Source organism: Dermacentor albipictus, chromosome 7 (genome assembly GCF_038994185.2).
Source record: "Dermacentor albipictus isolate Rhodes 1998 colony chromosome 7, USDA_Dalb.pri_finalv2, whole genome shotgun sequence".
NCBI lineage: Eukaryota > Metazoa > Arthropoda > Arachnida > Ixodida > Ixodidae > Dermacentor > Dermacentor albipictus.
In genome coordinates, this window is record NC_091827.1 from 66789933 (window position 1) to 66815495 (window position 25563).

The following is a 25563-nucleotide window of genomic DNA, read 5'->3' on the forward strand; positions in this document are numbered from 1 at the left end:
TTCGTGCCCATTCCATTTGTGCTTCGACACCGTGTTGGTCGTGGTGCATGTTCGCGGCGTCCCTTTGCACGTATAGCAATATGCTCTTTCCCTGTGGCCCACTAGGCATCGCACCGTCGAGACTTTTGTAGCGCATGCAACCACGTTCGGAATGGATGGTTAGGTTTGTGCTTCGACGCCGCGGTGCACGTTCCCTGCGTCCATACGCTGGTCAAGCTTAATTCGGAGTCTAATGATAATCAGAATCAGATCATGGTATTGGCACGTAAAAATGCACGAAATTATTATCATTATTTAAAATAACCAAATGTGTATGGGTACCTTGTTAACAGTCGATTGCAGAACGAACAGAACGCAGCATCTGTGGTTCTCTCCTGCCACACAGGCCAGTATCATTGCCAAAACTTGCAATTTACGGTGTTACGTTTCCCTCCGATGTGCGGTATAGCCGGCGCGGATGCAACGGACGCAGGGGCTTCGTTCACAGCGGCGGACATTTTGGCCAGTTCAGCGCTGCCCCAACACCTCCTGCTAAGCGCATCCTGGCATGTTTCAATGCCACGTGTCTTCGTGTGTGTGCGTGCGCGTGCGCGCGTGTGTGTGTGTGCGTGTGTGTGTGTGTGTGTGTGTGCGTGTGTGTGTGTGTGTGTGTGCGTGCGTGCGTGCGTGCGTGTGTGTGTGTGTGTGTGTTTGTGTGTGTGTGTTGGTGCCCACGCTTGTCAAAGCGCAGCAGCCGGGGAGAGGAGCTCCCCAACTGTGAAGCGAGGAGGTCTGACCGGCGCCGGCCCGGCGGATACTTGTAACTTGTCACAACTTGTCCATGCGCTGCCATCACGTGCGCCTCTTCCAAGCCGTTCCTTCTTGCCCTCGACTCCGAGAGCATAAAAGCAGCTGCCCTCGGACGCCAAGAGAGAAGCTTTGATTTGTTCAGTCGAGTAACGTGGTCTCCCGTTTCTCCACTTCGGTCGACCTGACCGGCCCCTCTTTTGCGATGCTAGAATAAACAAATTGTTCTGTTAGCAGTCGACTCAACCTTTGCCAGGACCTTCGGATGCTTCCAGCAGTGCCCCAGGTCACCAGGCCAACGCTACCCTTGGGGCTTGCGACCCAGTTGTGGCAAATGAGATAGCGACAACGGAGGCCAGCAGTGAAGATATGCGGTCTACTGTATGCTGAGCAGCACAACGGCCATCCAGGAGCAGTGCAACGAGCCCTATGTGATGTCTGGTTGCCTGCAGCGGAACGATTGCGCTGAATTCTTGGCTGCAAGGATTGGTGAGTTCGGGACTTTCTTCTTCTGAGTTTTGCCAGGCTTTTGTTAGTGTCAGAAACAGAGCTGGTAATTGTGGCTGTCGTTGTTGCCGGGTTAGTTTGCGGCAAGACAATAGTCGGCAGTAGAGAAAGCAGCATTCAGAGCAGCCATGGATTTGAAGTCGTTGCGCAAACCGAAATTGCTGGAGCTTGCAAGTGAGTTGGGTCTGGATGTCTCAGACAAACTCAGAAAACCAGAACTGCTAAGGGCTATTCTTGAGTTAGAAGCTGAGGATGACGAGCTGTCGGAATGCCTTGAGACCACTGAGGAGAGGGAGACGGCAAAAAGACAGGAGTGCGAACGCAAAGAGCAAAAAGAGAAAGAGGAGCGCTACCATCAGCACGCTTTTGAAATGAAGCGTCTCGAGGTAGAGATGGAACGCGCTCATAATGGAAGTCAAGCACACGGTGCAGGAGAACGAGTATCGTTCAAAATGACTGACCTGATGTGGCCGTTTAAGCTTGGAGACGGCATTGGTTTGTTCCTGGTTAACTTTGAGCGAACGTGAACGAGATTGAGCCCCTATCGGCGACTCAACCTCGCAGCTTTCCACTCGCACGAGCAGCACACGACGCCCTGCCATGATTTTATCGAACTTGGACTTTGTAAGGAACTTCACGGTGACGCCGACGGCAGAAATGCACACGGATTGTTACGCATAAAATTCGGCCTTTCAATGTGCAGATAGATAGAATAAACTTTAATGTCCAACGGAAAAAGGTGATCTACCCACCCCCCGACGCACAGGTCAGGGGGCGAGTGCCGCCGCCTCAGATGCAGGCTGGGAGGTCTTGGGTCCCAGCAGCCTCTTCGGCCAGTTGGACGAGCCGGAGCTGGAGCTCAGGGTCCGAGCTGCGCAGCAGGGTCTCCCAGGTGTCTCTACTGTCTATTTTGTGCGTTCCCCCGGGAGAGTACGGACATTCCCATATTATGTGGTCGAGGGTCCCTCTCGCCCCACAAAGATTGCATTTATCGCTCCTGGCCTCGGGGAACATGTGGTTCGCCATAACCGGGTGCGGATATGTATAAGTTTGTAGTCGTCTCCACGCGACTGCTTGTCTGTTGTTTAATTTTGGGTCTGGCGGGGATACCAGTCTACGAGCCAATCTATAATGCTGCGTGATCTCCCCATATTTTAGCATGCGCTCTCCGCTCCCTCGGTCATCGAGGGGCCCCGTAGCGGCTCGGCGGTAGAGATCTCGAGCCAGCTCGTGGGCCGCCTCGTTGCCGGGGACGGCTTCATGCGCCGGAGTCCAAATTATTTGAATTTTTCTATCTAGCTTTCTCTGGCCTAGGATTCTGGCCGCTAAAGGCGAGATCATTCCCTTGCTAAAATTTTGTATGGCAGTTTTGCTGTCACTGATCACAAATTTCGCGTCCGTTCCAGCGCAAGCTAATGCGATCGCAATTTCCTCGGCAACTTCTATGTTGCGCCCGCGCAGAGTGACAGCAGTCACGGGAATACCCCGGCCGCTGACGGCCGTTGCCACCGTAAAACTGCCGCTACCTCCCGCCGCGTCTACATAGGCCACCTCATGCTCCGAGATATTACCGAATCTAATTTTTAATGCTTCGGCTCGTTTATGCCTCCTGTCTTTGTTATGTTCCGGGTGCATGTTTTTTGGCAGAGGGGAGATAATCAGATTTTTTCTAATTTCCCTATCTACGTCCACCTTTTGGGTGGGGCCTCTGTCCGGATTTATTCCAACTTTGGCCAATATGGCTCTTCCTGTCTTCGTGGTGCTAAGTCTCTCAATTTGAGAGGTTCGCACCGCTTCCGCCAGTTCTGCCCATGTGTTGTGCACTCCTAGAGCCATCAGTCTCTCTGTTGATGTACACATGGGCAGTCCCAGCGCTCGTTTTACGCATTTTCTCATTAGAGAATCAATCTTTTCTCTTTCCACCACTTTCAAATCGAGATATGGCGTTGCATAGCTCACCCGGCTGAATATGTACGCCTGTATTAGCTTAAATAATTTTTTTTCCTTTAGCCCTCGACCTTTGCTGGCCGCCCGCCTGATTAGGCTCAGGGTCTGTAATGCGTGATTCTGCAGCCTCTTGAGGGTCTCGCCATTGTAGCCGTGTGACTGGAGAATCAGGCCCAAGATTCTAATTTGCTCTACTATTGGTACCTCTTTACCCGCCACCTTAATTTTGATCTCCGACGGTGCCTTGCACCTTAAGTGTTTCGGATTGTATATAAACAATTCTGATTTCTGCGGCGAGCATGCTAGGCCTCTCTCGGCCGCGTAATCGACTATGATGTCGGTGGCGGCCTGGAGCAGGCTTTCGACGGCTGAATCACTTCCCCGGTTGACCCAGAGGGTGATATCATCCGCATATATACTAAATTTTAATCCCTCGAGCTTTGCCAATTGCTCGGGGAGTTCTCGCATAGCCACGTTGAAGAGTAGGGGAGACAGCACTGATCCTTGGGGCGTACCCTTACTCCCTAGCTCAATTGTGGGGGATTCCAGCGTTTGGAACCTCATGCGAGCAGTTCTTCCCGTCAGGAAGTCCCTGATGTATCGATATGTCCTGGTACCTACATTATTCTTGTTCAGCCCTTCCAGGACCGCCTCATGCTTTACGTTGTCAAAAGCCTTCGTGAGGTCCAGTCCCAGAATTGCTTTTGCATCTTTAGACCTTGAGTCTATTATATCATGTTTGATTTGGAGCATGACGTCCTGCGTACACAATTGAGGTCGGAACCCGACCATCTCATGTGGCCACAGATCGCCCTGCTCCATGAAGCCCATCAGTCTGGTCTGGACGACGCGCTCCATCAATTTCCCCACGCATGAAGTTAAGGAAATTGGCCGTAAGTTTTCCAATTGCGGAGGCTTCCCGGGTTTTGGTATTAAAGTAATGCTTGCCGTCTTCCACTGTTGTGGGAGCTCGCCTTTTCCCCAACATTCCTGCATGTACTTCGTTAGATAGCTAATGGAATCATCGTCTAAGTTTCTGAGCATTTTGTTCGTTACCCCGTCAGGGCCTGGAGCCGACTTCGTTCTGAGTCTTACAATCTCTGCTCGCACTTCCGCTTCTGTGATGGGGGCGTCCAACGCCTCGTTAGGCGCTCCACCATAGTCGGGTAGTGGAGTTCGCGATGTTTCCCCCACGAACGTCTCAATTAATTTCTTCATGAAATAATCATGCATAATCACGAACGCGTGCCTAGCTTTCGCCAATCTTATACCGGATTGAGTTTTCGAGCTTGCAGGGTCCAACAAATGCCGGAGGATGTTCCACGTCTTGGAGAGGTGCATGCTCCCCTCCATTTCGTCACACTTGTTGGCCCAATTTTGTTCGCATAATGTAAAAGTATAATCTTCGATTTCCTTATTGTGCCTAGCAATCCTTCTTCTGAGGTTGCGGTTCCATTTCTGATTTTTGAGACGACGTTCCATGCTTTGCTTAGCTTCCCACATATGCAGAAGACGGCTGTCCGCTATCTCCGGGGCGTTATCCCCTTCGAGCGTTTTTGTCGTCCTCCTAACGTCCGATTTTAGCGCCGTCGTCCATTCCTCGATGTTTCTGATGGGCCCCAGTTCCTGCGCTCTCCTGATATCTCTAAAGTTATCCCATTCAACGACGGCCGGCGCGCGAGCCCTCCGCGTTTGAAGGCCCACTTTCAGTATGGAAACAATTATGTAGTGGTCGCTGCCAAAATTTTGATCCGAATTATGCCATTCTAGATCTTTAATGTTTTTCGAGAATGTTAGATCTGGAGATGTATCCTTACTAACGCTATTGCCCACCCTCGTTGGACTCTCAATGTGCAGCAATCCGGCCAGTACAAGAGGTTAACCGAGTTTTCCGTTCGCAGCGGATACATCATGGCTGCCCTTCTTCCCATTTTATTGCCGAGTCACTGCATGTTTTCTTAGGGCAGACCTCGTTCGTATGCTCAAGTTCTTGAATGGTTTACCAAAGCATATCTTCGAAAAGTGATATACTGAAATTGACAACCACCTACGACTGCCATTGGAGCCAGAACGCCTTTTCTTAGCGTGGATGTTATTTTCAGCGAACCCTTTTCTCAGACTGGATGCGGCAGTGCCATTTTTCAATAAAATTTTCTGTATGTGTCACAACCATGCCAGTGGAGAACATAAATGGAAGAATTTCGTGCATTAAACCAGTCTTTCATTTACGATTTCTGAAAGTTCTTGCCTTTTTTTAAAAAAAGCTTGAACGTGTGGTTTAACATATGACCTTTCGTACTTATACCCGCAGGTACCTAATTGGTTCCTCGCTCATTTGTTTGTGTCATAGCTACCGAGGTCTTTTCACTTCTGTTGCTGCCTCCGCCTGCTGCCATCACCCGTGCTTTTTTAAAAGGGAATTCTTTCTTTATCATTATCGGCAGGTTTCGTGAGCGTGGCCTGACTTTTGTCTTGGTGAATACGCCAACCAATCACAACGCAGCACACACGCCGCATGCTTCACTGGGTTCCTTGGTGCAGCCGCTGCCTTCGCCCATCCGCGGCTGCACGGTAATGAGGAAGTGAATGCTTCTTGGGGATAGAATGCATTTAAATTTCAGTATGTACGCACGCGCATGCTGCCTCTGAAACAATTACGCGTTCAAGGCATTGATTCGGGCTAGTCGGTCTGTCATACTGGAAGCCTGAATAGCGCAATTGAAGTTTACGATACTTCCAAGACTGCTCGCATTGACCTGGCCGTAAAATGATTTTTTTCGCGGCGGCACAAGAGGCGGCGTGAAGCATTCGCTTTATCCTTCCGGCGCTCTTCATGACGACCGCATTGTTACAGCGAATGGTCGGGGTCATCGAGTGAGGTATGTTTATATTGGCATGTTCGCCTGTGACTTTATGCTTGTCATAGGCGAATCTACCGGGGGGACTGGGAGAATACCGCCCCCCCCCCCCCGACGCACACTCAGAAGAAGGGCGAAGTCTGCCATTTTCCAGCCGCTCGTACTCCCCCCCTCTTCGCACACACTATTGAAAAAGGGCATAAAACAACATTGATGCCAAGCTTTCTCTCAGAAGTGTATGTTAAGAGAATGTTACATGATCAGTATTGAGCAACTGAACATAGTTATGTATATACTGTTAAATACTGCATATTCACATATGTAATTTGTACCGACTAAACAAACTGCTTTGTATCACCGATTTCACATTATACGTATATTCCAATGCGTCTTTTGTGCAGACTAAGCACACTGCTTTGTATCACTGATTGTATATATCGCCTTACACATCTTACTTATACATTTGTACATTGCACACAATAAAGTGAACGAACTTTATTTCATTATGTCCCTGTTGTCATGAATACGGGCAAGAACCTTGTCGAGCTGCGAAAAAGCACTTTTAGTTCTTGTCCCAGCGTTCATCTACTGTAAATTAATTAATACGAAAAAAGATTTATTTATTTATTTATTATATCCACAGAAGTTCGGGGTTAACGTGATGGTGTTAAGGGCCCCGCGTCGCTACAAATGCGGTGTCGGTGTCGGCGGCGTTGTCCGTGAGAAAAATATAATCCCGAACGACGCATCCGGAACCACGCAGGCCCTCTTTGTGGCGCATAAGCGTTACTAAAATAAATGAATTTCACGAAGTAAAATGGTTCAAAAAATTCTTGAACGACGACTTGCGTGGAACCAACAGGGATGATAGCGTCGGATTGTAATTGGAATACACGAAAAAGATAATAGCGTTACGTAGAAACTCAAACACAAACCCCTTTTCCAGCTACCGTTTGATGTTTGGCACGACTCCGCACAGCCTCCGGGATCAGCCCACGCAAGAGCCCGCGTTTCCACCAGCAAGCTCGCCTTCAAGCATAGCGCTCGCCGCCAGCGTTTCCCGGTAAAAACTACGGTTGCATAAGCTACCGTAGTTTGAGCGTGATTAGAAGTCAGGCGTCTTTCAGTGTGATCGCGTTCCATTCTCAAAGAAGAAGCTCCTCCACTTTTTTTTTATTCCGTATCCCTTGCCTATGCAGCTCGGATTCTCTTTCGTGCCTCGCCGCAACATGCTGTAGTATATAACGCTTAGCTGTCCGTATTAAGCATTTAAGGGTACGGTGCTTCGTGGTGCTATTCGCCTGCGGGACGGGCCTTGCTAGTAGGCAGTCCAAAACAAGTTTAATCTGAGATTTCTTGCGTCATCCAGTGCTTGTTGGGGCCGTCTAAACTAACCACCCTTGAAAGCACAAAATCAATTGTGCTTTAATATCTTACCTGTATTTATTTAATCAGTGTTGCCACTTTAGCGATGTTGTTAGCAAATGGCGTTACTTTGCCGAATCATGAGATAGAAAAGTTGCTTCAAAAATGGTCTTCTGGAATGCAGCTCTAGGACGGCCGAAACTCGCTGTTTGACGCATAAGCTCCGTTACTACACAGCAACAGTTGCCTTCACATTGGTAGCCTTCAAATTGGGATTGTGCTTTGCAGCACGGTGGCCATCATAGCATTCACATTGTGCTCACAACATTGATGTTTATTTATGATTTACAAAACAGATTTGAATACGTTGACATATTGCGGTTTCAGTGGTCTCACTAAACTCGCTTCGTTGGTGAATGCGCTCAAGCGTGTCGGTAACCTAATCTACCAAAACCAAATGGAATAAATTTTACGTTCAGATTTAGATGACACCAGTTGAATAACACATATAGGCTACGTAAAAAAGGCGTAAAATATAGGAACGGCCGAGCTCGCTTACGCGGGCCGGAACAAATCGCTTCCGTTTCTCACGCATTTCGGACCAATCAGCGCTTCGCGGCCGATTTCACGCAGACACAGGGCGAAAACGCAATATTCGAGATTTATAAAGCTCGGGTAATTGTCGTCACCAGGTTGCCAATGCGCGGTCGAGCGCGTTCCGCAGAATTTAGTTCTCTCACTGCCAACGTCCAGAACCACAACAAATTTAGGAATAATGTAGGCTATAGTGCATTTTCATGCCAGGAAAACTAGTGTTCTTTTGAATCGAGGCTTACTTGTAACCTTCCTATCTGATCCTAACGAAAAATTTAAGCTGTCATCATTCGTTATGTAATGAATATTAGATGTAGGTGAATATTGACTTTTTTTCGAACATAATGGAATACTAATGTTAGGTATCGAACATCGAATAGACAAATGCAGACGTATCTTTTCCGGCCGTGATTTTCATTTTGGTGTAATTAGGTAACATGCTTGTATATACAGAATAGACAGGCAGCTATCGCGGACAATTAGGGTCATCTTAAGCAAAACCATCACTGAAACTCTACTGAAAAGAACAGCAGGAATATCCGTTTGACACCTTTGGAGCGTGGTCATAAACAAGGTTTGTAAGAATGACAGCCTACTGTTCGACTAGCTTTGCAAATGCATGAAATAGACGACAGCTGGAAAATTATAAGAAGTTTTGGTAAAGGAAAAGAGAAATCTCATGGAATACTCATGTGCTGTAGACACAATACAGGGCCTGCTACAAGGAAACCATCACTGGTCTGAACGTAAAAGGTAAAAATGCTGCATGACTAGCCTGCAAGAAAAACTCATTCGCAAACCAAAATAAAAATACTGGTTGTCGTGTAACTTCACGAACGGCCGGATCTCAGCTGAGGCGCTAAACATACTCATGAAAGGCAAACCAACAAGTGAAGACACATGCGTCCAAATCCTGTAGATACAAGCCCGCACCAGCAACTGAACGGGAGAGGACAACCCTAACGCGGCGGCACACAACGTAGCTCGAGGACTCACTTTCCGAGCTGTGATGAACTAGACCCCTGACAGATTGACCAGCTTAAGCGACGTCACCAACCATTACAAGATGCAACGATGCAGTTATCCTCTACCCCATCCACAACTCACTAGATGGCAAGCTGTATAGTAGCGACAAGTGCAAACCAAATCCTACAAGAGACCAATACTCATGCACGCTATTTACCCAGAAATATACACAACAGGTGGATGCAAAGTGCGCGACACCAGAGCCACGCTACACCACATGCTATGGGAATGCCAGGAACTAATACAGGACAATGCGAGTGCAGCCTCAATTGACAGCCTACGCACGCGATGGTAGGCCACACTGGTCTAGCTCAAACCTAGAAGACCAACTCTGCGCAGTCCAGCGGGCCACGGAAGCCGCCGTGAGGCAAGAACTCTTGACCGTAACGTAGACAGGTGCTCCGGCCCAACTAACTCACCAGATGCGAATCGTTTTGATTCGAAATAAAGTTTTCTCACACAGTCACTCATGTAATGGACCCGAAGAACCGTGAAACACGATTTATTGTTACTAACAACTATATAAATCTGATGGATAATGAAGAAAAGGAATGATTAGAAGGAATTACTTCTCGTTTTTAACTATTATATAAAAGATTACGAGATAAAGAGAAATGGAGTTCAGAAAGAGAACTTGCTGACGGTGTCAGCCGAACTCACAACCACCGCATTACGCGCGGGTTGCACTGCAGATTGCGCGACAGCGACGGCGATTCTCACGTCCACATTCCTGGATGTTCATGTATGTGCGCAAGATCTAGCCCAAGAAGAGTTAACCAGCGTCACATTTCCACCGCAATGCCGAAAACAAAACTTGCATTATTGAATTTCTTTCTGCATTGCTTCAAAAACTGTCTGGTTCTTTTACTTCTGATAATTCGTGATACTTCGTCAAGCTCGTGGGGAACAGTGACCTGACTTTAACAGTCGTTTGGTGAGAAATAATTGTTTAGCTTCGATATTCGAAAGTACCGTATAGTATAATACTCAAAACCCAATAAAACATTACGCACCACCCATTCGTGTTAAAAACTTTGAATGTCCGCCCACCCTATACCAAATACATTTGTAAACTTAAATCCTTCAAAAAAACTTCTCGTAAATTCACTGTTTGCCTTCACCTGCACGGACATTAGACGAAGATGAAATGCGTAGCTAGATGATTTAGCTAGCGTTCCAAAAGACTTGTGTTCTTAAATATCCGCTTGAGAACTCTAGCGAGAATTTAAGTGATCTTTTTGTCCCACATCGGCGACACGCTTCAGGAAAGTTCGGGGACACTAGACTGTGTAATTTTTCAGCATGTGCGATTGATAGCCAGATCTGTCAATGACGCAGATAAATGTCACCGAAGCCGTCTGCCGCCTTTTTTACTGCCATAGTAATCAGGTCAGCCGCAATGACGGTGATCTTTAACGTACGCGGCGGCTACGGGCCCGGTCAGAGTGTTCTCCGTCCTGGCAGGTGCATAAACTTCTGTATAACGTCCAATAAATAATTTACAACAAAGTAACGTGTCCCTACGGCATTAAATAAAAGAGCAAGTCATTGTTTCTCGGTCGGCGACCACAAAAACGACACCTACCTGACCCCCCCCTCCCTCCCACGCCCGGTGGGTGCCTGCTCGCACCCCTCCCCTTGGCAGAAGCCAGCCGTGTCAGGCTTTGCGGTGCAGCAAAGAAATGCGAATGTGTGCAGCAGATGTCCAGGAAAATTATATGCAGGCATGGGCCTCCCGTTGTTGACGTCGCATCTGTGCCGACAGGTCAGCGAAGCCACGGCGATCCCAGGCGGCACATATACCTCCAGAGATCAGTTCTCAAATCGCAAACCTTACATATCATCATCATCATCACCATCATCATCATCATCAGCCTGGCTACGCCCACTGCAGGGCAAAGGCCTCTCCCATACTTCTCCAACTACTCCGGTCATATGCTAATTGTGGTCATGTTGTCCCTGCAAATTTTTTAATCTCATCCGCCCACCTAACTTTCTGCCACCCCCTGGTAAGCTTCCCTTCTCTTGGAATCCAGTCCGCAAACCATAATTACCCTCGGTTGTCTTCCCTCCTCATTACATGTCCTGCCCATGCCCATTTCTTTTTCTTGATTTCAACTAAGATGTCATTAACTCGCGTTTGTTCCCTCAGCCAATCTGCTCTTTTCTTATCCTTTAACGTTACAGCCATCATTCTCCTTTCCATAGCTCGTTGCGTCGTCCTCAATTTAAGTAGAACCCTTTTCGTAAGTCTCCAGGTTTCTGCCCCGTAGGTGAGTACTGGTAAGACACAGCTGTTATACACTTTTATCTTGAGGGATAATGGCAACCTGCTGTTCATGATCTGAGAATGCCTGTCAAACGCACCCCAGCCCATTCTTATTCTTCTGATAATTTCGGTCTCATGATCCGGATCCACCGTCACTACCTGCAATAAATACACGTATTCCCTTACCACTTCCATGGCCTCGCTACCGATTGCAAATTGCTGTGCTCTTCCGAGACTGTTAAACATTACTTTAGTTTTCTGCAGATTATTTTAGACCCACCCTTCTGCTTTGCTTCTCCAGGTCAGTCAGCATGCATTGCAATTGGTCCCCTGAGTTATTAAGCAAGGCAATATCATCAGCGAATTGCAAGTTACTAAGGTACTCTCCATTACCTCTTATCCCCAATTCTTCCCAATCCAAGTCTCTAAATACCTCCTCTAAATGCGTGGTGAATAGCATTGGAGAGATCGCATCTCCCTGCCTGACACCTTTCTTTATTCGGATTTTCTGCTTTCCTTATGGAGGACTAGGGCGGCTGTGGAGCCACTATAAATATATTTCAGTATTCTTACATACCGCTTGTCTACACCCTGATTCAGTAATACCTCCATGACTGCTGAGGTTTCGACTGAATCAAACGCTATCGCGTAATCAAGGAAAGCTATAAATAAGGGTTGGTTACATTCCGCACATTTCTCTACCACCTGATTAATAGTGTGAAAATATTCGGTTGTTGAGTAGCCTTTAAGAAATCCTGCTTGGTTTTTTGGTTGACAGAAGTCCTCGTACCAATGCTAAAAAGAGTTTACGAAGTCATATATTTGGAAGGTAATATCCCGCTCGAAGCCTATTTGCCCTGCGGCGGCTGCAGCATATGTACACTTTCTACGTCATTGCTGAGTCCTTAAGGGAACTTTCGGGGTGCACCTCGTACCAATGCTGAAAGAGTTTACGAAGGCATATATTTGGAAGGTAATATTCCACTTGAATCATGTTTGCACTACGGCGGCTACACAATAGGTACACTTCTCACGTGATTGCTGAGTCACTATGTGAATTTTAGGGGGAGTCCTCTTACCAATCCTGAAATCGTTTACGAAGGCATATATTTAGAAGGTAATATCCCGCTGGAAGCCTATTTGCAGTGAAGCGGCTACAGTATAGGTACACTGCCATGTGAATGTCGAATCACTGAGTGATTTTTTGGGGCAGACCTCGTACCAAAGCTGAAATAGTTGACGGAGGCACATATTTAAAGGGTTAGATAACGATGGAGGCCCATTTTCACTGCAACGGCTACAGCATAGGTACACTTTCTATGTCATTGCTGAGTTACTGAGTGAATGTTTGGAGCAGACCTCGTACCAATGCTGAAATAGTTTACGAATGCATATATTTAAGGTAATACCTACACGGTGGCCCCTGGGCACTGCTATTGGAGCCAAGGTTCGTTCGTTTCGCGTGCATGTCATCTTACGCAAACCCCGTTCTCGGGCTGCTGTTCTCAGTAGCATTTTGCATTGTAATTTTAAGAGTACCCAGCAGCCTTAACAGTGCAAAAACCTTATGACAAGAAGTTGGCGCAGCAAAATAATCTTTTATTCCGAAATTTCGAATGAGATTTTTATTTAAACAGAGTGAATTTCATATTGATACTTTTTGTGCGCAAACAAACAGGGACGAAGAATAGGGGCAACACAAGGACGAGCGCTTTCATAACTGCGAGTCGGCCTAGTTGGAACATATTCATATTGATACTTTTTGTGCGCAATCATAACTGCGAGTCGGCCTAGTTGGAACATATTCATATTGATACTTTTTGTGCGCAGTTATGCTTCAGAGTGAATTTGTTGTTTATATTACGACCTTTTGCACTCATGGCAGACAGACGCCCATTATGATTGCTTCGTCGCGCAGTTGTTTGTTTCTTTGGTAACTTGTTTTCTGGCCTTTCTTCTGTAGGTGCCACCAGCCACTGCCACCCACCGCACCTTCTTTGAAAGCAAGGTTTGATGCGGGCAAGTTGGTATTCCATTGGAAACATCACTTACAGTGCGTCTTCGTAGTTCTTTCGCTCCTCTGTCTATATGTAGGCACTGTAAGTGATAAAAAGAGCTTTTTGTTGCGAATATCGGCGGGTTTCCTGACCGTAGATGCAGCCTCGCTTTTTCATTGATGAACAAAGAAGCCAACCGATCTATGCGGAGCATGCGCGCTGTGCGCTCCTCTGGTTTCCCTGCAGCACCAGCAGCCTTCGACCAACCACGGCTCCAGGATAATGAGGAAGTAAACGCTTCTTGCCGATAGAATGCATTCAAATGTCGCTACGCACGCTCACGCATGCTGCCTCTGAAATTAATTATATACGGGGTTTTACGTATATTATCCCTCAAGAGAAAAGTATATAATAGCTGTGTCTTACCAGTACTCACCTACGGGGCAGAAACCTGGAGGCTTACGAAAAGAGTTCTACTCAAATTGAGGACGACGCAACGAGCTATGGAAAGAAGAATGATAGGTGTAACGTTAAGGGATAAGAAAAGAGCAGATTGGGTCAGGGAACAAACGCGAGTCAATGACATCTTAGTTGAAATCAAGAAAAAGAAATGGGCATGGGCAGGACATGTAATGAGGAGGGAAGATAACCGATGGTCATTAAGGGTTACGAACTGGATCCCAAGGGAAGGAAAGCGTAGCAGGGAACGGCAGAAAGTTAGGTGGGCGGATGAGATTAAGAAGTTTGCATGGACGGCATGGCCACAATTAGTACGTGACCGGGGTTGTTGGAGAAATATGGGAGAGGCCTTTGCCCTGCAGTGGGCGTAACCAGGCTGATGATGATGATGATGATGGTGATGACGTGCCAAAACCACTTTCTCATTATGAGGTACGCGGTGGTTGAGGACTCCAGAAACTGCGACCATCTGGAGTGCTTTAACGTGAATCTAAGTACCTGGGTGTTTTTGCATTTCTTCCCCATCGATATGCAGCCGCCGTGGCCGGGATTAGATCCCGCGACCTCGCGCTCAGCAGCCTAAGCCCATAGCCACTGAGCAACCACGGCGGGTCCCTCTGAAACCACGATGGGTTCAAAGCGGCCGTCACTCATAGTGTGTTCGCCCGGGCTTGTGCGCACGCGTGTGAGTGCGTGCATGTGCGTGTGCGTTTGTACACGTGGTCACAAAGACGAAGCTTCGCTCCATACGCATTCCAACTTGGATATGCTGCTATTCATATTCCGGTTTCATTTCCCCACTTTTCCTGTTGACTTCCTTCGTGAACTTCTGAGGCGGGCCTCACTCGTGGGAGTGTGCCACATAAGGATGAACATTCGCTCAAATAAATGCGCGAGTGGGGTCGTGAAACCTTTTTCTAAAATATTTACATTTCCGCAATTCCGAACCCTTAAGAGCGCCTATATGAATCACAGCAGACCGATTCGAACCATTACACTTTTTCTTCGCAGCTGAGCCTCATCCAAACCTGAAAACATGCGAAAGCCTCAACGCGAAGCTCAACCGAACCCCAAAACTTTCCAACCGGATACCCTGCCGTTCCACGTTAATACGGTAAATAACGACAGTTGAGCTAAAAGCGACACAGGCCTGTATTTGCGTAGGTCGTTTTTGGAACCTCCTTTGTGCATAACGATAACTTTTGTTTTCTTAGTTTGCAGGGTCAACACAGCCACATTTAAAGACAGATTATACAGATTAGTGCAAGGCTAAATCAATCAATCATTTATTTATTTATTTATTTATTTATTTATTTATTTATTTACTTATTTATTACATACTGCAGACTATTATGGTCCAAGCAGGATGGTCATTACAATTTACAACATATCTGTATTATGAAAAAAAATACACCCACATGCACAAAAGAAAGTACGAGAAAAAAGAAACATGATAATCTGAACGCACAAAAATATGATCGCCTAGTCACACAGTGCGTCATAAGGTTCTGTTAATCGTCTCCAGACGGCACAGAATTTGGGGGAAAAAAAGAAAAGCTCTACATGTTTGCTCTTGCAAAGTAAGCGGTAACAAAGTGTGTCAGGTAATGTCACGTAGGTCTTGTAGACAATGGGAAAAGAAACTGTGTCTTATCAATAGCCATTTTGCCTTTAACAAGTAAGCTTTAAAAAATTAAAACAAAATTTTTTTTCTTCTCGAATCACGCAGTTCAATGTTGTTAGCTTTCGTTAGTTCAGAAGGAGAATCGGTGCACTTAAATTTAGAATAGACAAACCTGACAGCTTCGCGCCCTGAATCCTTTCAAACTTTAAATTTTAAGTTTAGTGTAAGGATCCCAAACAACAAGACAATATTCAAGCTTAGGTAGCATGAATGTGAAATGTGAAATAGCGAAGATGTTTCACCTTAGGAGGATAATTCCAAAGTTTACGTTTTCAGTAAGAAAACTTGCGGAAAGCTGACGTGCAAATGCGATCAATGCGCAGATTCTAAGAGATCTCATTAGTGATTGTCGCTCCTAGGTATATGTAACGGGTAACCTGTTTGAAACGAAGAGATGTCAGGTTGTCAGTATATTTACGAGTAATTTTCTTAAGCGTTACACAAAGATAGTTTTGTCGGTAATAACAGTCATACGTTCATATAAGCAGAATTAGAATTGAACTCAACTTGATCATGTACACCTCTGGTTTCACGAAATAAAAGATCATCCGCAAATACCCCAATTAGAGTTCGAGGAGTAATTACAGAGACAATATCATTTATGTACGAAAGAAACAGCAAGGGCACCAGAACACTTCCTTGAGGCATACCTGATGCTACAGGAAGACTGCAAGAATCACAACCATCAACTGAAACAAACTGCATTTGGTTATGCAGGGATTCAGAAACCAAGAGACCAAGATTTCGGTAAGGTTAATACTTATGAGTTCATTGAGCATTTTCTTATGAACAACTCTATCAGACGCTTTGCTAAAATGTATGAATATTGTTGTGCATTATTATCTATGCATACTTCGAATGAATGAACTACCGTGATCAATTGTGCCGCAGTAGTAAATTTTTTTCTAAATCGGTGTTGAAAGCTCGACCCGATAGAGTTTTCGTCAAGAAATTGAATTATGCGTTTTGCTACAGCGTGTTCTAATAATTTACTACAAGAACACTTTAAGTATATTAGGCGATAATTTTACAATAAGAAACGGTCATCTTTTTTATGGACGGGTGTAACTTGAGCTGTCTTCCATTCATCAGGTAACCTCCCACCTTATAGGGAACATCGAAACAGAATCACAAGAAATTTATTAAAAAATTTTCAACAAACACGTAACGCCAGTTCTGCAATAAACAAACAATTAATTCAGCAAACCCATAATGACAGCTTACGCTCAAATGCTTAAGTTGTGCGCGTTGCAATAAATACATCTGCGTCAAGTTTGTTCCAATCGACTATAGTTTTCAGAAGAAAGTAAAATTTTAAGGCATCAATGCGCGGCACCTAGGGCAGTACAGCATGAGGGTGACCTGTCCAGGGGGACGCAGGGGGACGCAAGTATAGTCTGGAGTCCAAATTGAATATATTGTTATCCAGTTGGTACAAGAATTTCAACCTGGCTATTTTTCTGCGCCCTGCGAGTTCGGGCAAACCAGCACGAGAAAATAACGCAGTTACAGACTGCGTTCTTTGATAAGCATTAAAGATAAACCGTGCGGCTAGTCTTTGAATTCGTTGCAGTTTATTTATCACGCCCACTTCGTGCGGATCCCAGACTATACTTGCGTATTCCACTGTGGACCGTAGAACTGTTTTATACGCCTTGAGGTTTACCTCGGGTGTAGCACCTTTCAACTTTCGCCTTAACAGACCAAATTTGCGTTGAGCAGAACCACAAATGTTTAAGCAGAAATACTTAAGCTTACTAACACGTTGAAGTGGGCTATTATTTATTCTGTAAGGAAAAAGCAACGGGGTTTTCTTGTTAGATAGAGTCATGTAAGCTGATTTATCGAAATTAATATTCATGTCTCACGTAACCCACGAGTCATAAATACTTTGAAAGCATTCGATCAACAACACTTGATCTTGGACAGTAACGCGATAGTAAATAAAGCAATCTTCCGCAAATTGACGCATTTCAATCTTCAGATGCAAGTCATTAGGAAAGTCACTTACATATAATAGAAACAAAATTGGTCCTAAAAGAAAACCATATGGCATTCCAGATTAAACAGATAAGGAGGATGATCTTTCGCCTGCACTTTGAACGTATTGCTTTCAATTTGTAAAGTACGCATGGGTTCATATCACAATTTGTGTAATAACTCCAAGTTTATACAATGTCTCAATAAGTTTTGTGTGACACACCCGGTCAAAAGCCTTCGAAAAATCAATTGCTATAAAATCGATTTGTTCCTTGTTCATTGCGACGTCGAAAGCATGAGACACCTCAAAAAGCTGCGTCACTGTTGACGGACGTTGGCCATGCTGCTTTCTGGAGAATAAGTTATTTTCTATATATTCAACCAGATGTTTCGATATTATGTGCTATAACATTTTATACGTGGAGCATGTAATTGAAATTGGCCGATAGCGTTCCGCCAATAACTTATTTCCCGCTTTAAGAATGGGTCCGATGAGTGCAAGGAGCCAATCTTCCGGCACACCTCCGATACGAAATGACATTGCAAAAATTATAGACAAAAATGTCATATCCATTCACAATGACGCCTTGAAAACTCATTAGGTATTTCATCGGGGCCACAAGATATTTGGGTATCTAGTTTTAACAACAATACTAGAATGCCTTCTCGAGAAAGTGCAATATCATTTGTAACTTCACATGGCAACAAACCATCGCTCGCATTCATGGGGTGCCTATTACTGCCAGGTGTAACTAAAGGGTTAGACATAGTGTTAAATGCCTGTGCGTTCAACGCTGGTATAGTGCAGACATTTCCGTCTACCCTAATTTCATTATTGTTGCACGTAGAACCAGATAAGTAACTCCAGGATTTTCGAGGCGAGCTTTGCAAGTAATCCACCAGTGTTGTTGAAAAAAACGGCGCCTTCGCATCTTACAATTCTTTTCTATCTTGCGTACTGAGACTGGCTATTTCTGCACATCGCCTTGGCATCCTACGTGCACGTTTCAGTCGTCGCTTCAAATGAATAATGTTTTTAGTTACCCATGGACTGGGTTTTCTTATGCGCTTGATTTTCTTGGGCACATCTTTTTCTAAAAAGGCGAGCACAACTTATACAAAGTATCTCCAAACCGTATTTGTGTCTTTTTCAACCGGCATATTATCAAGAGCACGTTCTAAGCATTCGATAACCGACATGTCGTCAGCCCGACTAAAATTATACACATATACTGAGGTTTTTTTTTCTAATTGCGTGTTACCAATACTTAAAGTTGATTCTACTGTTTCATGTTCTGATATGCCATCCACAATTATACTTAAATGTTCCGTTAGTCAAAAATAACAAATCCAGCGTAGAATAATTTTTCCCTTGTGTCCTGGTCGGCTCATGAACTACCTCAACAAAGTTATGGTTAAGCATAATCTCTAACATTATATCAGCGCTAGGCTTTTACACTGGCCCCCCAATTCTCGCATCCCAATCGACACCTGGTAATTTAAAATTCCCTGTTAGAACAATTCTACTTCTGCCATTCCTTGTGTTATTTAAATTATGGCCAAGCCCATACACAAATTCAACAGGGTTTCCGGGGGCTCTGTACATAACGGCATATCGAAATGGTATTGCCAAGAAATAGTTTGCGCCACACACTTTCAAGCCCGTTTATGGAAGATACAGTTCCATATCTGAGTGGTTTCCTCACTAGAAGCGCCACGCCACCGCCTCGTGTTGCTCTATCATTGCGGACAACATTGTAAGTGCTTGGAAAATACCTCATCGTCCTTCACGTCACTATGGAACCACGTTTCTGTTATGGAAAGGAGGTCTGCATCGTGAAGCGATGACAAGTATTCAAGCTGTTCTACCTTATTCACTATGCTCCACGCATTTATGTTCAGTAACCCTATTTCGGGCTGCCTTTCGCGTCACTGAACTTTTTCGTTGGCAGGTGGTCGTTCATTGCGGTCTAACGCGCACATTCTCCTCGAAGTCTCATCTGCAAGCAATGCTATTGATAAAAAGCTGATTATGAACAACACTCACCATTGCGCCATCACGTTTATCAGTCTGAGCCGATTTCCAAACTAGTCTTCTTTTTGCGACTGTTTCCGGCGTATAGTCGGCAGAAAGTCTAATTTTCGTTCCTTTGAGTTTTTCGCAGATCTTAAAGATTACCACCTTTTCGTTGTAATCGTACGATTTTAGGATAGCAGGTCTATCGCGTGATGGTTTCTGTTGGCCAAGCCTATGTATTCTTACAGCTGATGAAATCGCGACGCCAAGTTTGTCGGAAAGAAATATTTTTTACAAATTGCTGCTCGATGTCTTCATGCGTTCCGTTTTTAGTCTCGGGAATGCCAAATACAAAGTCGGTGTTCGGGCGTGAATATGCCCTCACTTGGCGATGGAGATCCTCTGGGGTTGACGTCTGTGACACATACCACCGGTTGCCACGAAGCGCAGGGTGCGGCAGGCGCCACGTGTTGCGGGTAATAAGCATCAGGTTGTCGTACGACGCGGCGCGCAAGTTCCTGGCGCCGCAGCAGTTCTTCACGCACGATCTGCCGTATACTAGACGAAATATCGGCGGACGGGCTCTCATTGACGCTGGCAATGGTTGTCACATTCGCCAGGCGTCCAAATTTTGGCACAATGCAACGTGTTTTCAACGTCTCAAACGTACAGCAATGACGTACGACATCTGAGATGGAATCAACGTGTTCCCGGCTTATAAGGAAATTGTAGACATCTTCTGCAATTCCTTTGAGGAGATGTCCGACTCGGTCTTCCTCAGACATCTGCGAATTTACAATTTTGCACAGATTGAGGATTTCCCCTATGTATAGGGTGCATGTTTCTCCAGGAGGTTGAGCTCTTTGAGCTAGTGTTCGCTCGGCGCGTTTCTGTTTGGCGTAGGAGTCGCCAAAACACTTCTTAATTTCCTCAACGAAGCGCTCCCCCATTGTTAGGGAGTCTTCGTGGTTTTCATACCACATCAGCGCTGTCTCACTCAGAAAGAGTACAACATATTCAAGCTGAGTGACAGAATCCCAACGGTTGTAGCGGCTCACCCTTGTGTAGTGCGTCTGCCACTGGTCGACGTTTTCGCCCACTTGTCCCGCGAATGAGCGTGGTTGCATGTAGTGCTCCAAAGGTCCAACTGACGCTGTCCTTTGAGCAGGTGAAACTAGAGCTGGCATTTGTCCACCTCCGTCCTAAGCCATAGGGAAGGTCGTTGGCAAGAGACCGGCAAGACGACGGCTCCGGCGAAGTTCTAGGTGTTGCGACTCCGTGGTACGTTGTGTCGTACCCAGCACCTCCACCACTCTGTTACACCCACAAAAGGCGTTACTTTGAAGCCGGGTAGAGTTAGTTAGATGCGATGGCCTTGATTAACGGAGTGCCTGTGGAGATTCAGCGAGCCAGCCACCCGTCGGCTTCTTTCTTCACCACTCATCGATGCCCCCCCGCCCCCTACTGTTTGTTGAGGCGCGAAACCACTATGCATGCAAGAGCGTCACAATATTATTCCGTCGTGCCCGGTTTTCGAAATCAGTTAGTCGCTGCAGTTGATGCTGAACTGCTCGGTTAATGTCTTCAACCGTTCTTTCGAGAATTTCCACCCGAGATCATTGACTCGTAATTTTAACTAGGCTCTCTTCCCAATTCGCGAGCCTGTTGTCCATTTGAATTTGCTTTTCCAAAATTTGTTTGAGGATTTCTTTCACAGTTGGGCAAAGGTTGGTTTCTACGTCCTCGGAAAGCAAGACCTTTAGATCTAACCACCACATGCTCACAACTTCAGAACACTACACAGGGAGCACCAGCACCAATATACATATGCAATCCGCCCGTAGCCTCGAAACATGGGATTAATAACTCCCCTGTAAATGAAGCCATGCGTGGTTACGCACCATTGCCGCTGCCGCGCAGCCGCCCCCACTGAAGGTAGCCGAGGGGAGTGTTCGCTTTATGTCTCTGCTGTCCGTTGCTGATGTCAGTACTGCTTGACGATCAAATTTGCTCAACCAGCTGACGTACATCGTTTCTGATCTGGGCTCCGCACTGCTCACGATAAGCGACAGAATCTGTAAGACCGGCCATGCGTGGTTATGCGCCATTGCCACTGCCGTGTTGCCACCCCCACTTTAGCGATAATTCCGGCATAATGACGAAGAAAAAGTTTGGGCAAACCATCAGGACCGAGGTCAATTTTGCTTTCAGATTTACCAGCACTGCTACTTTACCGTGTTATGAAATAAAATCAAACAGGGATGCTGCAAATGCCCCATGACGCACATTCACGCGTGTACTTTCTTTCAAGAACACTCCAGTAAAAAAGATATTAAAATACTCAGCGATAACCTGTTGATCTGCAAAAAATATAACATCAACCGAAACCTGCGTCACGTGCCTGCAAGCATTGCTCAAGTAATTCAAAATCTTTCTCGATTCGCTTTTCATAAAGTTAGGTAAAGTTGTTGTAAAAAAGAAGTCCTTAGACTCGTGCACTGCATGGGCGGGAGCATATTTGATATCATTGTTGAAAACAGGATTGGGAGTAGACCTTCTAGCCTGTTTTCGTTCCCACTTTAAATGAATAAATTGTAGTGTTATCCAGGGTGTACGTTTGTGGACTTTCCACCGCTTGTTTGGCACGAACGTGCTCAAACAATAATTGCGCATATCAGAAAACAGCTGCCATAGAAAATATACGTTACACCCGTCTGCTTAGATTGAGGTTCACGGTAAAGAAACCCAGGTGGTCGAAATTTCCAGAGTCCTCCACTACGGCGTACCCCATAATATAATATATATATATATATATATATATATATATATATATATATATATATATATATATATATATATATATATATGTGTGTGTGTATATAGACACGCTATCATGCTTTCCAGCAACAGCACTCAGGCCATTTTCCATGTGCTCAATCACAGAATCATCATCAAATCTTTCGTAATCTCTAAAATAGCGTATGCAGCTAGTTTTATCTATACAATATTTCTGCTTTTGTTCTGTTATTTGATCTGGCTCCTGTGTAACATAGGTAATGTGTTTCAATTTAGGACCGAATGAGTCTTCACTATTGCTTACTTTCATTTGCTTAAAAAGTAACAGCACTTCAGCGTTATTACATAAAGGAACAAACACGCTATTAAGGTGGTTACTTATACCATCAAGTGCGCCCTACTCATGCGTGCTAGCCACCTACGCTACGCAATAGTCACTAAATTTGTCCGCTAGTTCAACGCCACTAAAAGCACTGCCTTCGAGATATAGACTATCGGGGGATCCAGAGTAAGAGCACCCCAATAGTGAGCTTAACTTACTCCAGAGTATCTTTTGGTCGGTGATACCACTAAACATGCTTGTTTGAGGACTGTCCCTTGCTCTTCACAATGAAGAATTTGGACTATTGCGACTTGAACATTGGGAAATCATCGGAATATTGACTTTGTAACAATGTTTTGTACATCTCATTTTTCTTAGTAATCATTCTAGTGAGTTGTTTGATAACCCAAGGTTTGCAACTTTGCTTGAGTTTCTGTATAGTTTTGTATGCGAATGCATCTCTATATATCGAAACAAATTCCTGCAGGAAGTATTTGAGAGCTTCATCTGTTGACACATAACCGTAAACAGAGCGCCAGCTATGCCTCCTTATTGCGTTTCTAAAATTGTTGAATGTTGTTGTTCTAATTAGTTGTGTTACATGTTTACTTTGTTTAGCTGGAGGGTTGACAGTACCGAAACATATAAAGTAGATAGGAAGGTGACCACTTAGTAACCTATTGATAACACCTGCAGATATCACACTGTTTATTTATTACTTACTATTACACAGTTATTACTAGTAGATATCACATCTACTAGTAATAACTAAATATATCAGTGTTTTCGCCATAGTGTTATTCAGATTGGCAATGTTAGTACATCCAAAAGACAATATGATTCAAGAAAGACAAGCAGCCTTATTGTTCTGCTCGAATTTTGTCCTACTAACATTAAGATCACCTCCGATGAACACAACATCGTTATATTCGTTAGCATATTGAATCAAATTTTCTATGAAATCAAAAAACTCTTCAATACAGCCCACAGGTGGACGGTAAACGACAACATAAATTATTTTGCCATAATTTACAGACACTTTACTATCAGGTGTAATTACACTAAAATTATCAACCCTTTCACAACGCATCTCGCTTTTACCAGTAGACAAACTCCATGACCTCGTTTGACATTGCGGTTCAACGTAAATGGCACATAGTGGTACAGGGCAAAAGAATCATTTCCATATAACCACGTTTCAGTTAGCATAAATGCTGAAAATGTAAAGATGAACTCCACCACAAGCGCTTGAAATACTTCTTGCTTATGACAGGCAGACTGAACATTTAGGGGAAGCAGAGAGAGAAATGAACATTTATTGAACAGAGAGAGAAATGAACATTAGTTTATTGAGGTCTTGAGGACGTTGATAAGTGGCAGCCATGGTATGATATCTGTTTGCGACTTAGCTACGACTTACGACTTAGCCACGTATGTCCAAGTTGTTTGTCGAATCAGGCAATTATTCCAGGGATCATCTCGGACTTGCCCATCAACTCTATGCACAGCCTGCACGTCTTTTAGGCCCAGGTCGAGAACTTTCGCCAATCGTGCGACTTCGTTAACTTTACTCAGCAATTCTTCGGTGTCCGTTGCCAAAACACCGTCAATTACTAGATTACGTCGCCTCCTCCTCTATTCCAGGTCATCTACGGCTGGTGTTAATTGATTCTTTTTTCTCCTTGCGTACATCGACAGCATCAACACGTTTCCAGATTTCCTTTAGCTCTGCCATCTATTGAGTCCTTGCGCGTAATACTTCAACTTGCTTTTCAGACATAAGGACAATAGTCCTGTGAATGACATCAACACTAGTCAGCAGGTTCTGAAGCTTTTCCAGTTTGGTTAGTATTCCTGTCAACATTAATTAAAATTCGATGTCTTTGTCCCTACTGCCACCTCTCAGATGTAACAAGTAGCATGCCAAACACAGCTGAGGCTAAAATAACATGCTTCGGGTTTACAGCGAGCAGCTGTCTCTGTCACTCCAGGGCATTTGCCCAAACGGTATAATTTTTCACACAGCGAACAACCCATTGCGCGGCTTTGTGCAGCCCGTTTGTTAGAGCATGTACGACATGACCTGCCATCTTTAGCCGTTTTCCAGTGTGCGCACACAGAACAGTGCTAAAGATGTGACGGCTACGCTCACAATCGACAGGTATCGGTTGGCAAATAGAGTGGACACCAAGAACTAATCCGATGCTGCAAGAATAGTCACGGCAGAAGGTTTTATGGTGGCACGAGAGCAGCATATTCCGGCTGGCTCTCCCGTATTCCTCATGGACCAAAAACAAGAAGCACTTTTCTACATAACGTGACACCTTTGGTAGCAGTGGCGGGGCTTTGAAACTATATGAAAATAATCAACGTATGCACGTGTGAAAAGTACAGATGCGTCAACATTCGTCTCTGACAATGCAAGCCGCCACTTCCAAAGTGCCAGTAACGGAAGAAAGAGAGGGGCACAGTCCGCTATCCGTTCAGGTTTTATCGCAGTCCGCTATCCGCTATCACCAAGGGCACCAGATAGCATAGCGTAGAGTAATCAACTTCACTGCTTGCTGCCGGCAAAAGTGCTTGAATGCCAAGCAAGGATGCGGCGATGTGGCTTGCCGGAATTCTATCTATCGTTCGTTTCGACCGCGATGGCCGGGGAGGGGGCGTTGCCATAGCTATTAAAGAAGGCTTATCATTTAAGAAAGACGAAGGAATACCCAATCACGAAAGTGTGTGGTGCAGTATCACTATCAATGGAATGTTAGTGTTCGTTGGCGGCATATACCGACGACCAAATGCGCCAACTGACTATCTTGCTGAATTGCATGACTTTCTGTGCCGTAAAATTAACGAGCGTACTAAGCTAATCTTAGTCGGAGACTTCAACTTAACTGGGATTGACTGGGGAAATCTGTCCATTAGTGGAAACGAGCACAATAGTTGTGAAATGCTTCTG

At 45.1% G+C, this 25563-nt stretch overlaps 1 protein-coding gene across 9 annotated transcripts in view; it reads right to left on the minus strand.

The window, feature by feature from the left end:
- LOC135921555 (uncharacterized) overlaps positions 1 to 25563 on the minus strand; it is a 315975-nt gene that overhangs the window by 158933 nt on the left and 131479 nt on the right. The window lies entirely within an intron of this gene.